Here is a 10,854-nt window from a genome sequence, read left to right as displayed (position 1 = left end):
TACTGATAGTCCTTGGTGAGGATCTGGGAGTCTCCAGGGTTGGGATACAAGCCTCTTCCTGTCTGCCTGCTCCACTTTGGGGTCCCCCCACCCCTCTGCTCTGTGCATTTGACCTCCTGTTAAGAGGTTGTCAGGATCACTCTTGATTCCCCCATATGTCTTTATGGTTTTGCTAATGTCTAATACTGAAGGAATCAGATTTATTTAAAACACCTGTGATTCTAATGCTCTGTCACACTCAGAACCATTGAGCTAAACAGCAAACAGAGGAAAGCTGAAGTGTGGTACAGCATATGTGACTATTTTAACTTAAAGTTCGCAAACTTTGGTGCACATTGGATTTACTTAAGAGTTTTTGAAAACTCACTGATTTGATGTAGTAGATAAAGCCATTGCCTGTGGTGCCCAAATCACCGAGGGATGTGGATTTGAGTCCTCCTGGCTGCTCTTCACATCCAGCTCCCTGATAGAGGCCTTGGAAGTCAGCAGAGGATGGCCCAAATGGTTGGGTCCCTGCACCCATAAGAGAGTCCCAGAAGAAGCCCTTGCCTCCTGGCTTTGGGCTAGCCCAGCTCCAATCAATGCAGCCATTAGGGTGAGTGAAGCAGAAGATGGAAGATCCTTCTGAGTATGTAACTCTGCCTTTCAACTACAATTAATACATCTTAAAAAATAATAATAATTAAAAAAACAGACTCCTGGCACTCACCTGGAAACATTCCACTTTAATTGGTGCTAGGAGCAGCCTGGGCATGGAGGAGTTGGGAAAGTCTGTTCTCAAGGTGCTTCCAGTGCAGAGCACTGTTTGGAAGCTGCTCTTCGAACCTGCATTCCTGTGTTTCCTAGGATTAGAGAAACATTGATTACCTTATGGGAAACTAGAAGGCAACTTTGATCTTCCAGCAATTTCATCAGAGGTTATTCTTTAAGCATGTTTTTCCCATGTTGACTTGGATCAGATTTAAACCTTGTTAATGGGCTCTTATCTTCAAGAATTGAACTCTGGTTCTGTTTTTAGGGTGCATATTTGTCCTTATGCTGAAATTTTATACCTGGGAAGATGACAGTCACCAAAACAACACCATAACTCTCCGCCTTCAATCATATCCAAGGAAACTTTTAAGTTTATGGGAAATGGAATTTAAAGGTTCTATGAGTTTTCCTTATACTTTTTCATGTCCCTTCATGAACATGCCACTAACAATGTTTTAGTCAACAATAGACTGTATACAGTAAGATAGTCCCCTATGAGAATAATGTAGCTAAGAGATTATATTGGTTAGTGCCACTGTAGCCATCAAAATACACTAGGACAGTGTATAATGAATGCCTTCGTGGTAACGTATTTGTAATTACATCTGTTATTTTGCCAGTCATCTAAAGGCATAGCAATACAGTTATATATACAGTAAATAATACTTGCAAAGATAATGACTATTATTAATTTATGTACTTACTATGTGTGTGATTATATTTTGGAGTGTATCCCAATTTAATGTCATATAGTCTACCATGTTGGCAAGCAGCAGCCTTATAGGAATAGGGTTTATTGCATGTTTTGAATATATCAAGAGACCACATCCAGCGATCAAACCCTAAACCATTTAAGTTCGTGTAAATGCATCCTCTGATATTCATACAACATGGATGAGAGAGTTCATAAAAGGAGTAAATGTTCCAATAATGCACTTCTCAGAATACATTCCCATCATTAAGTGACACATAACTGCATAATGATTGCACACCTGTATCACTCCAAAGCCATACTTCAGTTAGATACAAAAGGACCCAGTGCAAACATCACAGGTTTGATGCCTGTCTCCATATTAATTTGTAAGAGAGAAAAATAATCAAGGCCTTCCTAAATCAAATGTAGTCATGGAGATGCTGACTTTTCTTACAAATTGCAAAAGGCACACCGATCCCTGGAACTGTTAGTCTTCCAACATTTAAAAGGTTATTTGCCCCCCAGAGATTATTCATCCCTGAACTAACACCAAATGGCTTCAGTGCCAAAGCCCAGAGATCTGAATTTCCTAAGAGGAATGCTGCGTGGGAGAATATGGGCTTTACCCCAGCTGCCTGGGTGATCTGAGAGCCAAAGGAGATAGGGCTGTCAGAGAAGACACCTGATGAGTTCCAGAACTTTTGGTTCTAGAAGTATTTTACAAGACTGAATAATTTATCAAAAGTGGCCAGATTCTTCCAACAACACATTACATGGACAGTGATAGGCCTCATTTGTGCTAAGGCCAGGGGCCCAGCATCCTGCCAGGTAGTGGAGAAATCAACAGAGCCAATAAGACAGAGACTGCCGAAGAGAACGGAACACACCTGATTATACGAGGCAGCTCAAGTTTTATCACCACGGCAAGAGGAGAAGGAGCTTCAGGGATCTGTATTTCAAGCCCACAAAACACATTTCAGGTTTCGTATTTTGAGAAAACTTTGGAAACATGAAAGTATTTTTAAAAACAACACTCCTCATGACTGCTTTTGGGCCTTTTGTTTGCTTATCATTTTATAACAACAGAACCTCAAGGATTATTAAAATCATGTACTCTTAAATACTTTCCTGCTTAGACAGTTAAAAGGACAACATGTGCCAGATTATTTTTGCACGCTATTACGCCAAAATATTAAGAAAATATGAGTTTTAAAATTTAAAATCACTGGGGCTACCATAGTAAGGAAACCCACTGCTTGCTATACCAGCATCCAAAAAGGCCACCAGTTCAACCCCCAGCTGCTCCACTTTTGACCTAGCTCAAAGCTAATAGCCTGAAAATATAGCGGAAAGTGATGCAACTGTTTGAGGCCCTGCCACACCCAGGAGAGACGCATCTTAAGCAACAAGTTCCTGGATAGCCCAGGACCTTGCAGCCAACTGGAACCAGTGTGAACCAGTGATGGAGCTCAATGGCTCTCTGTGACACTTCCTTTCTAATAAATAAATCTCTAAGGAAAAAATTTTAATTGATCAAGGTTAGCTCTTTCTTTAAGAGAACTTATTATGTGAAAGCTGGTATTTACACAAAGCAAACATTTACTTTACTGAAAAAAAGTATTTTACTTGCTTTATGATCCTCTGCAGGAGGGCTATGATATGTATTAAGTTCTCTGGTATGTTTCAAACACTCGAACTGAAGTTACTATATCTATACATAAATATTCAATGGACAAACTTGGGGGAGCTGATTTGTAGCATCGCGGTTAAGCCTCTGCCCGCAACACTGGCAACTCCTATGTTCAAGCCACAGCCGTTCTACCTCTGATTGACAGGAGATGGCCCAAGTGCTTGGATCTTGCACCAATACGGGAGACCCAACAGAAGCTCCGGGCTCCAGGCCTAGGCCTGGCACTGCCCCGGCCACTGCAATCATTTGGGAAGTGAACCAACAAAGAAAAGATAGTCTCCCTTTATATTTCTGCCTTTCAAATAAGTAAAAATAAATCTTGCTTTAAAAAAGAAAAATTTGGATTCAAGTGAGAGATATCTATATGGTCAAAGGTGAATGAAGCCATAAAATTTCACATTCATAAGCTAGTTACTTAATGTAGTACCTCAGGGACATTTACTTCAAGTAAATTTATTAATAAATATCCAGTACTTTTCACTCAGATTTAAGAATAGCAATTTTTTCAAGTCATATTGATCTCAAAGAAATCCATGAATTTATAGATTGCTCATTTAAGTCAATACATTTTATACCAGTTACCTGACATTGGTCAAACTTAGTTTTAGTATCTACTATGCCCCAGGTACAGCAACTCTCCTGCTGGAGCGTCTTAGATATTATGGCCTCTAATGGGAGGAACTGCAGTGAGATAAGCAGATAAGTTTCTGAACTTCCAAAGAGTTACAAGCCAGTGAGGCAGGCACACATAAATTATAGATGATCAGAAACTCCTGTTAGTGTTTTGAAGGAGAAACATTGGACGTTATGAGCTAAATGGGAGAGATGTATCCTGCAGAAAAGGGGTCCCTGGTGAAATGATATTTTAGCAGAAACAAACAGGTCGATTTGCTGCCATTATAATAAAAACGTTAGCTCATTTAAGCTGCAAAATGACCTACTGAATTAGATACTTTATTTCATTTTGTACACGAGAAAACCAAGGAATGCAAAGGCCAACTAGTTTCTCACAGGTAGGCCCTCCCTGGGAAGTAACGGGACCTGTGATTGAATCTAGATGTTGAGTGCATACATAGATTGTATTCTTAATCATTACTCACAGGGCCTAACCATAGAAAAAGCAGGAGGCAAGTGGATTAAGCAGAGGTCGGGGAAATATAGGGACAACTGTGACCTCAGATGACTGACGTAAACCATATAACAAATACACACATTTGACCAATGCAACCATCTCTCCAGCAGAGGCTCTCTTTAACAAAATGTTTGCCGAGACTGCCACCTAGTGGCAAAAGGCAGGAGGGAGTTTATGTGCTGGATCAGCCAACAAGTGAATCCAGCAACTTTCTACGGATGCTGACACAAGTTCTCTATATACTGTGTGCACTCTCAAGTTACTGTGCTTAGAAATTAAATGTGTAAAACTAATCATTATGATATATCAAGGCAGCCACCACTTCTTTCAATTGAATTGAGACACGCATATGAACATGTAGTGTAGAGGTCCAGTATGATTGCTCAGAGGCTAAATCATCTTACATGCACCAGGATCCCACATGGGCACCGGTTTATGTCCCTGCTGCTCCACTTTCCATGCAGCTTCCGGCTTGTGGCCTGGGAAAGCAGTAGAAGATGTCTCAATGCCTGGGAACACTTCTCCCAGAAGAAGCTCCTGGCTCCTGACTTCGTCTTGGCTCAGCCCCAGCTATTGCAGCCATTTGGGGAGTGAACCAGTGGACAGAAGATCTTTCCCTATCTCTCTTTCCCTCTGTAAATCTGCCTTTCCAATAATAATAAATACATCTTTAGGAAAAATAGGGAAACATGATGTGAAAATGACAAGCTCTTGCAGAAAAACTGAATAGTGTTTATTATTATTATCATTAAGAGTAACGAGGCAGAGGGAAAGAGAGATGGGAGAAGACGAAGGGAGAGGGGAATAAGAAAGAAAAAGAGAGAAATAAGAATACAAGCTCCTACTCACCGGTTAACTCCTCAAATGTCTTTGATGGTTGAAACTGGCCAGGCCGAAGCCAAGAGCTAAGAACTTAATCCAGGTCTCCTGCACACTTGGCAGGAATCAACTACTTGAGACTTTTGCCTGGGGCCTCTATGGGTTTGTACTGGAAGGAAGCAAAGGCAGGAACCTGATATGATCCCCAGATCCAGTCACTGGTATGGGACACAGGCCCCTTAAGCCAGCCCCAAGACCTTCAGTTTTATCCCCTCCCTCAGTGACTTGACGCAAATCAATCCAAGCCCACAGACTGGTGAGTAACGTAAATCATAACAAAGGAGCATGTTTCACCATCAGTGAAGACATGGTTCACTGTACTAGATAAAGATCCCCAATGAACTGAAGATTATCAAGACATGAAGGGAAAACATGATGATTATCGAAAGGGAGAAAGTGCTAAGCAGCAAGAACAGTCTCTGTGAAAAATTGAGCCTCTAAGACTCTACTGAAAAGGAGAGAAAGAGACAGAAGCAATATACAGAGTATTCTTCTTGGCAAGTAAAAACCCTACCCGGTAAAAACATACAGCCTCAATCCTAACTGGCTTAAGCAACAAGATCACTTGAAGAATCAGTGTAAAGCTGATAAAATGACCGTCTGAAGGAAAGGTGAGAAGGGGATTAAATACAAGCTGCTTGAATCCTTATTTTCCTCCATTATTCACCAGGCCCCCTCATTTACAATAAATTTTGCTTTTAGTTCAACCAAGACAAAAACATTTTTTTTTTCTCAAAGGAGCTATGCTGTCTCTGAGGGGTGGCGATTCAGTCTTATCCTCACGAAATCCTAAATATAGAATGAAAATTTGACAGATTCAGTGCACTCAAGTTTAAATCCTTGCATTGGTTAGAACTGTGTGTTGGAAGAAATGTCAAACTTAATCCACTGTGGCAAAAAATAAACAGGAATGTTTGAGATCAGCCAGGTTGATGCAAGGCCCCACCCGCATAAGCAGGATTCCGTTTCCTCTCTATCACCTTTGCTTCTGATGTTAATGTCTAGTGGACCTGTGCTGCATGAACCCAACATGAAGGCTGAACTAGGCTATAAACTGTATGTGCAGATGGTATCTTACTGTCCCAGGGCAACCACGGGAAATGTTAGAGATTGGGACGCTTAAGCAGAAGACATTTATTTTCTGACAGTTCTAGAAAACACAGGTCAAGGTGCCAGCAGGGTTTGCTTCCAGAGAATCCTCTTACTGTGCTCTCACATGGCCTTTTTATTGCGTGCAGGTGGGAAGTACGGGATCTCTACCTCTCACACCTTTCCGTTCTTGTAAGGACACTAGTCCTATGTATTACAGCCCCACACATTTGATCTCGGTTAACATGAATAGCTGTATCTCCAAATACAGTCACACTGAGAGTGAGAACTTAAACAGATCGATTATTGGAGGAACCAATTCAGTACACAATGAAAAGTGTTAACAATCTCCACTATTCCAGTAATCTCTAAAACAAAATTTACTTTAGCTCAGTGGCCTGGATTCAGTCCCATATTTAACTTTGAGCCAATTAGTGTAACAAGGATCATGAGATACCCTACAGGTTAAGGTAAAATTGTGTTTAAGGAATTCATATAGCTGACAGTGGCGGGAAGTTTAGTTCCTGAAAGAAGAAGCTCTAAGAATAACCAGAATGTTTTCAGTAGGAAAAGAAGAATGAGATTGAAGCAGCTAACCAATTAGTACTCCCATGTTGGGACGGCAAACTCTAGCTTTGAGTGAGGACTGCATATTTTTGGCAGGAAATACTACAGCAATAGCATACATTAAAAGTGAAAGCTGGAGCTACAAATTGTAGAACCAAGAGAACTGGGTTTCATTTTCATTATTACCATTATCTGGTATCATTATTAATTTTAATAGCTAATGACCACCATGGAAGTCACAACAATTCAGTTGACTAGCCTCTTCCCAGAAGGTCCTTCTGTTTCTCTTGGTGGATCTTAACAAATCCTCAGGTCTCACTAGCAGACTTTATGACAAGGGTCCTGATCCAATTTTTGCTTAACCCCAACAAAGAGTCGCTTGCAGCTCCAGTTATCAATGTAATGGAATGAGAAGTCTAAGCCATCCTGTAAGAATTTCTGGTTTAGTAAATGCCCCTTTCATTAAACCGCGAAATTCCTGAGTACACTTTATTTAGGAGCAAAAATAATTGCTCCAATGTTCATGTCAAAATTTAAGAGAGGCCTTCCAAAAGTTCATGGTATGTATATTCAAAAGAACTATCCATCTATTTTTTAAAAAAAATGTTTGCATCAAATAAACCTATCTTTTAAATTCTATACTTACATAAACTATGTGAAGTACTCCCAAATCCAGCTTGCAAACTGCCATTTCTGAAAACAGAACAGACTAGAACAGTTTAAGTGAAGGAATGGTGGCAGCAGTCTATCCCAGGTTTGAAGAGCTAGACTGTGAAGAGTGGTAATTACATGTCATTGCTGTTGCCTGGCATCTAAGCCCCTTCTTATTGGATGAACCACTACCGTTTGAGGAGGAAAAGTCACATTTCTCATTACATAAATGGAAAAGGACAGTTCAAGGTGTTTTTGCCCCCAGCCTTTGGCATTTGGTAATGGGTCCTGGGTATGGAGAGGCGCACCTGGAACCATGAATCAGAAGTCTGTTAATCTGGGACAGCCCACATCACACAGAATTCATGCTGCTTGCGCCACCTAGTGTCCAGCAGCAGTATCCGCAGCCCTAAATCCAGATCATTCCTAAAGCATGACCACAGTTAGGTCAAAAAACATGAAACGACAACAAACCTAGAGACTACAGTTGGTTTTTATTCTGGTTCTCGTAACCATTCAAGTGATCTTATCGCTTAAGCCAATCAGAATTGAGGCTGCATGTTTATACCAACCTCAAAGAATTCCTGCCAGCAACATGATCAAGCCATATTTAAGGATAGAAAACAGGTAGGTACAGACATCTTTCTGCCTGCAGCTCAGTGGTTCGCTTAATTAGAATCAACAGGCTGCTCGGGCCCAGCGCGGCGGCCTAACGGCTAAAGTCCTCGCTTTGAATGCGCTGGAATCCCATATGGGCAACAGTTCTAATCCCGGCAGCTCCACTTCCCATCCAGCTCCCTGCTTGTGGTTTGGGAAAGCAGTCGAGGACGGCCCAAAACTTTGGGACCCTGCACCCATGTGGAAGACCTGGAGGAGGTTCCTGGCTCCTGGCTCCGGAACGGCTCAGCACCAGCCAATGCACTCACTTGAGGAGTGAATCATCAGATGGAAGATCTTACTCCCTGTCTCTCCTCCTCTCTGTATATCTGATTTTGCAATAAAAATAAATAAATATTTAAAGAAAAGAATCAACGGGCTGCTCATGACTGACTCAAGTGCAGCCATCTGCCTGGCATTTGGCGCAAATGATTCTGTATTGGTTTGGTTTGCTGATCCCAATATAAAAGCTTGGTGTAAAGCAATGGCCTCCTACAAATTCTATTTAACAGATATGAAATGGGGAGCTTCTGTGACTCTTCCCTAAGGCTATCTCCACCGACTGAAGGCCCTGCTTTTTTATGGTGACATGCCAAATGAATATCCAGACAAGTGGCTATTCCTTTGTTGTAACTTCCTTATAGTGCAGGCTATAAATTACTTATGTGGCATTTACATACAGTTCTGCAGTTATCCATATTTATGCTCTTAAAAGCCCCCACTGTATTTTTAGCACCTTCACAAGAGAGTTTACCATATCCATCAATTCCTTCCACTAAGCCTTCCACACCATGTCCACTAGCTTAAAATACATATTTTAAAAATAAAATTGGGGGGGGGGATGAATGATACTACGGTTACTATAGGACTTAATAAAGCAGGATGTTCAGACAGGGGCTGGCATGTGGCACAGTGGATTAATACACTGACTGTGCTGTCAGTTCAAGTACTGACTCGCCCACTCCTGATCCACATCCCCGCTAATGCAACTGCTAAAGCAAGTACTTGGCCTCGTGCCACCCACAAGGAAGACCCGGATGGAGTCTTGCATTTGGCCCAGCTCCCCCAGCTGTTATGTCCATTCGAGGAGCGAACCACGGAATGAGAAGTCTAAGCCATCCTGTAACAAATTCTGGTTTGGTAAATGCCTCTCGCACCAGCTGTGAAGTGCCTGAGTACAGAGACTTCATCTGGGAGCAAAAATAATTGTGTCAATATTCATGTGTCTTTCCCCGTTTCTCCCTCTCTGTCCCTCTGTTTTCAAGTAAAGAAATCCTCTTTTATAAAAAGCATACCATGGTTTCTCTAATATGGATACGGTTTTGAAAACTCTAGTTTTACTAACTGGCTTTCCTTTGTGATTCTAAAATTGAAGCAGTTCAGACCAAAAAGGTTTCCGAACGCTCCATCCACCACAGGTACAGTCTACATCTGCATTCAGAGAAAAGGAAATGACATATACAAGTAGGAAATGAGAGAGCTACGCTGTCACGGCTGGCACTGCACTGTCTGAACATGAGTTGAGCAGCTGGCCTCCTATAATTAGCTGATGTTCAACTGCTATGATGGGACTTAACAGTTTACAGATTCCTAAATTAGTTTTTCAGTGTGTTTGCATACTAAGTTAGGTTATTGTTACATAAACACACACATAAATAAGAACAAAAGTTTCTTCAGGCCAGATTTAGTTGAAGGCTCTTCAGCCTGTCACGACTGACCTTGGCTAGAAGAGAGACTTTTGGAGGATCCTTGTCAAATGAGGAGGACAGAAAATGCTCCATTCATTTCAGAACACTCTGCCCCACCTGCTTCAGCCTGTAGGCATCCTTGTGGTCAGATTTCAAACCTGCCAAGGATCCTTCTGCAGCGGGCTCTAGTTCACCAGAAACAGAAAACTTCCAAGGGAGCCAGGAAGCGGGAAGCCAGATGTGGCACTTCTAGATGTCAGTAACGATGCTGACAGTGGTTCTCTCAACAGGCTAATCCCCCACCTCCAAGCACCAGCATCCCGTACCGGGTCGGTTCCTATTCTGGCTGCTCCTCTTCTAATCCAGCTCCCTGCTTGTGGCCTGGGAAAGCAATGGAGGATTGCATAAGACCTGTGAACCCTGTACCCACGTGGGAGACTCAGAACAAGCTCCTGGCTTTGGGTGGGTTCAGTTCTAGCCACTTGGGGAGTGAATCAGCAGATAAAAGGTGTGTATCTCCTCTCTGTAAATCTGCCTTTCCAATAAAAATAAGCCTTTAGATATAAATAATGACAGGTATTAACTCTGGAATGTCAAAAAAGACTAAAGAATTTGGTAAGGGGCCTGGCGCGGTGGCACAGTGGTTAAGGTCCTCACCTTGCACGCCTGGGATCCCATATGGGCGCTGGTTCTAATCCCGGTGGCTCCACTTCCCTTCCAGCTCCCTGCCTGTGGCCTGGGAAAGCAGTCGAGGACGGCCCAAAGCTTTGGGAACCTGCACCCACGTGGGAGACCCGGAAGAGGTTCCTGGCTCCTGGCTTCGGATCAGCACAGCATCAGCTGTTGCGCTCACTTGGGGAGTGAATCATCGGACGGAAGATCTTCCTCTCTGTCTCTCCTCTCTGTATATCCGCTTTTCCAATAAAAATAAAATAAATCTTAAAAAAAATTTTTTGGTAAGACTGAAATCATTTGTAATAGACAAGAACCCTTGCAATGCCATTGGTTGGGACTAAACCCTGGTTGTAGTCGGGGAGGGAGCTGGGGGGGGGGG

General features: G+C 42.2%; 1 long non-coding RNA gene across 1 annotated transcript in view; it reads right to left on the bottom strand.

Annotated features, from left to right (window-relative positions):
* Nucleotides 1-735: 735 nt before the first annotated feature.
* The window catches only part of LOC121158436, a 52,669-nt gene continuing 42,550 nt past the window's right edge, over nucleotides 736-10,854 (bottom strand). Inside the window, exon 2 of the long non-coding RNA XR_005884190.1 lies at nucleotides 736-842. This is a non-coding gene — a long non-coding RNA (uncharacterized LOC121158436). The remainder of the gene's footprint in view (nucleotides 843-10,854) is intronic.

This window comes from Ochotona curzoniae, unplaced genomic scaffold (assembly GCF_017591425.1).
Source record: "Ochotona curzoniae isolate NIBS_2020 unplaced genomic scaffold, NIBS_Ocur_1.0 contig_1, whole genome shotgun sequence".
NCBI lineage: Eukaryota > Metazoa > Chordata > Mammalia > Lagomorpha > Ochotonidae > Ochotona > Ochotona curzoniae.
This window is presented reverse-complemented; position numbering and strand designations above follow the sequence as displayed.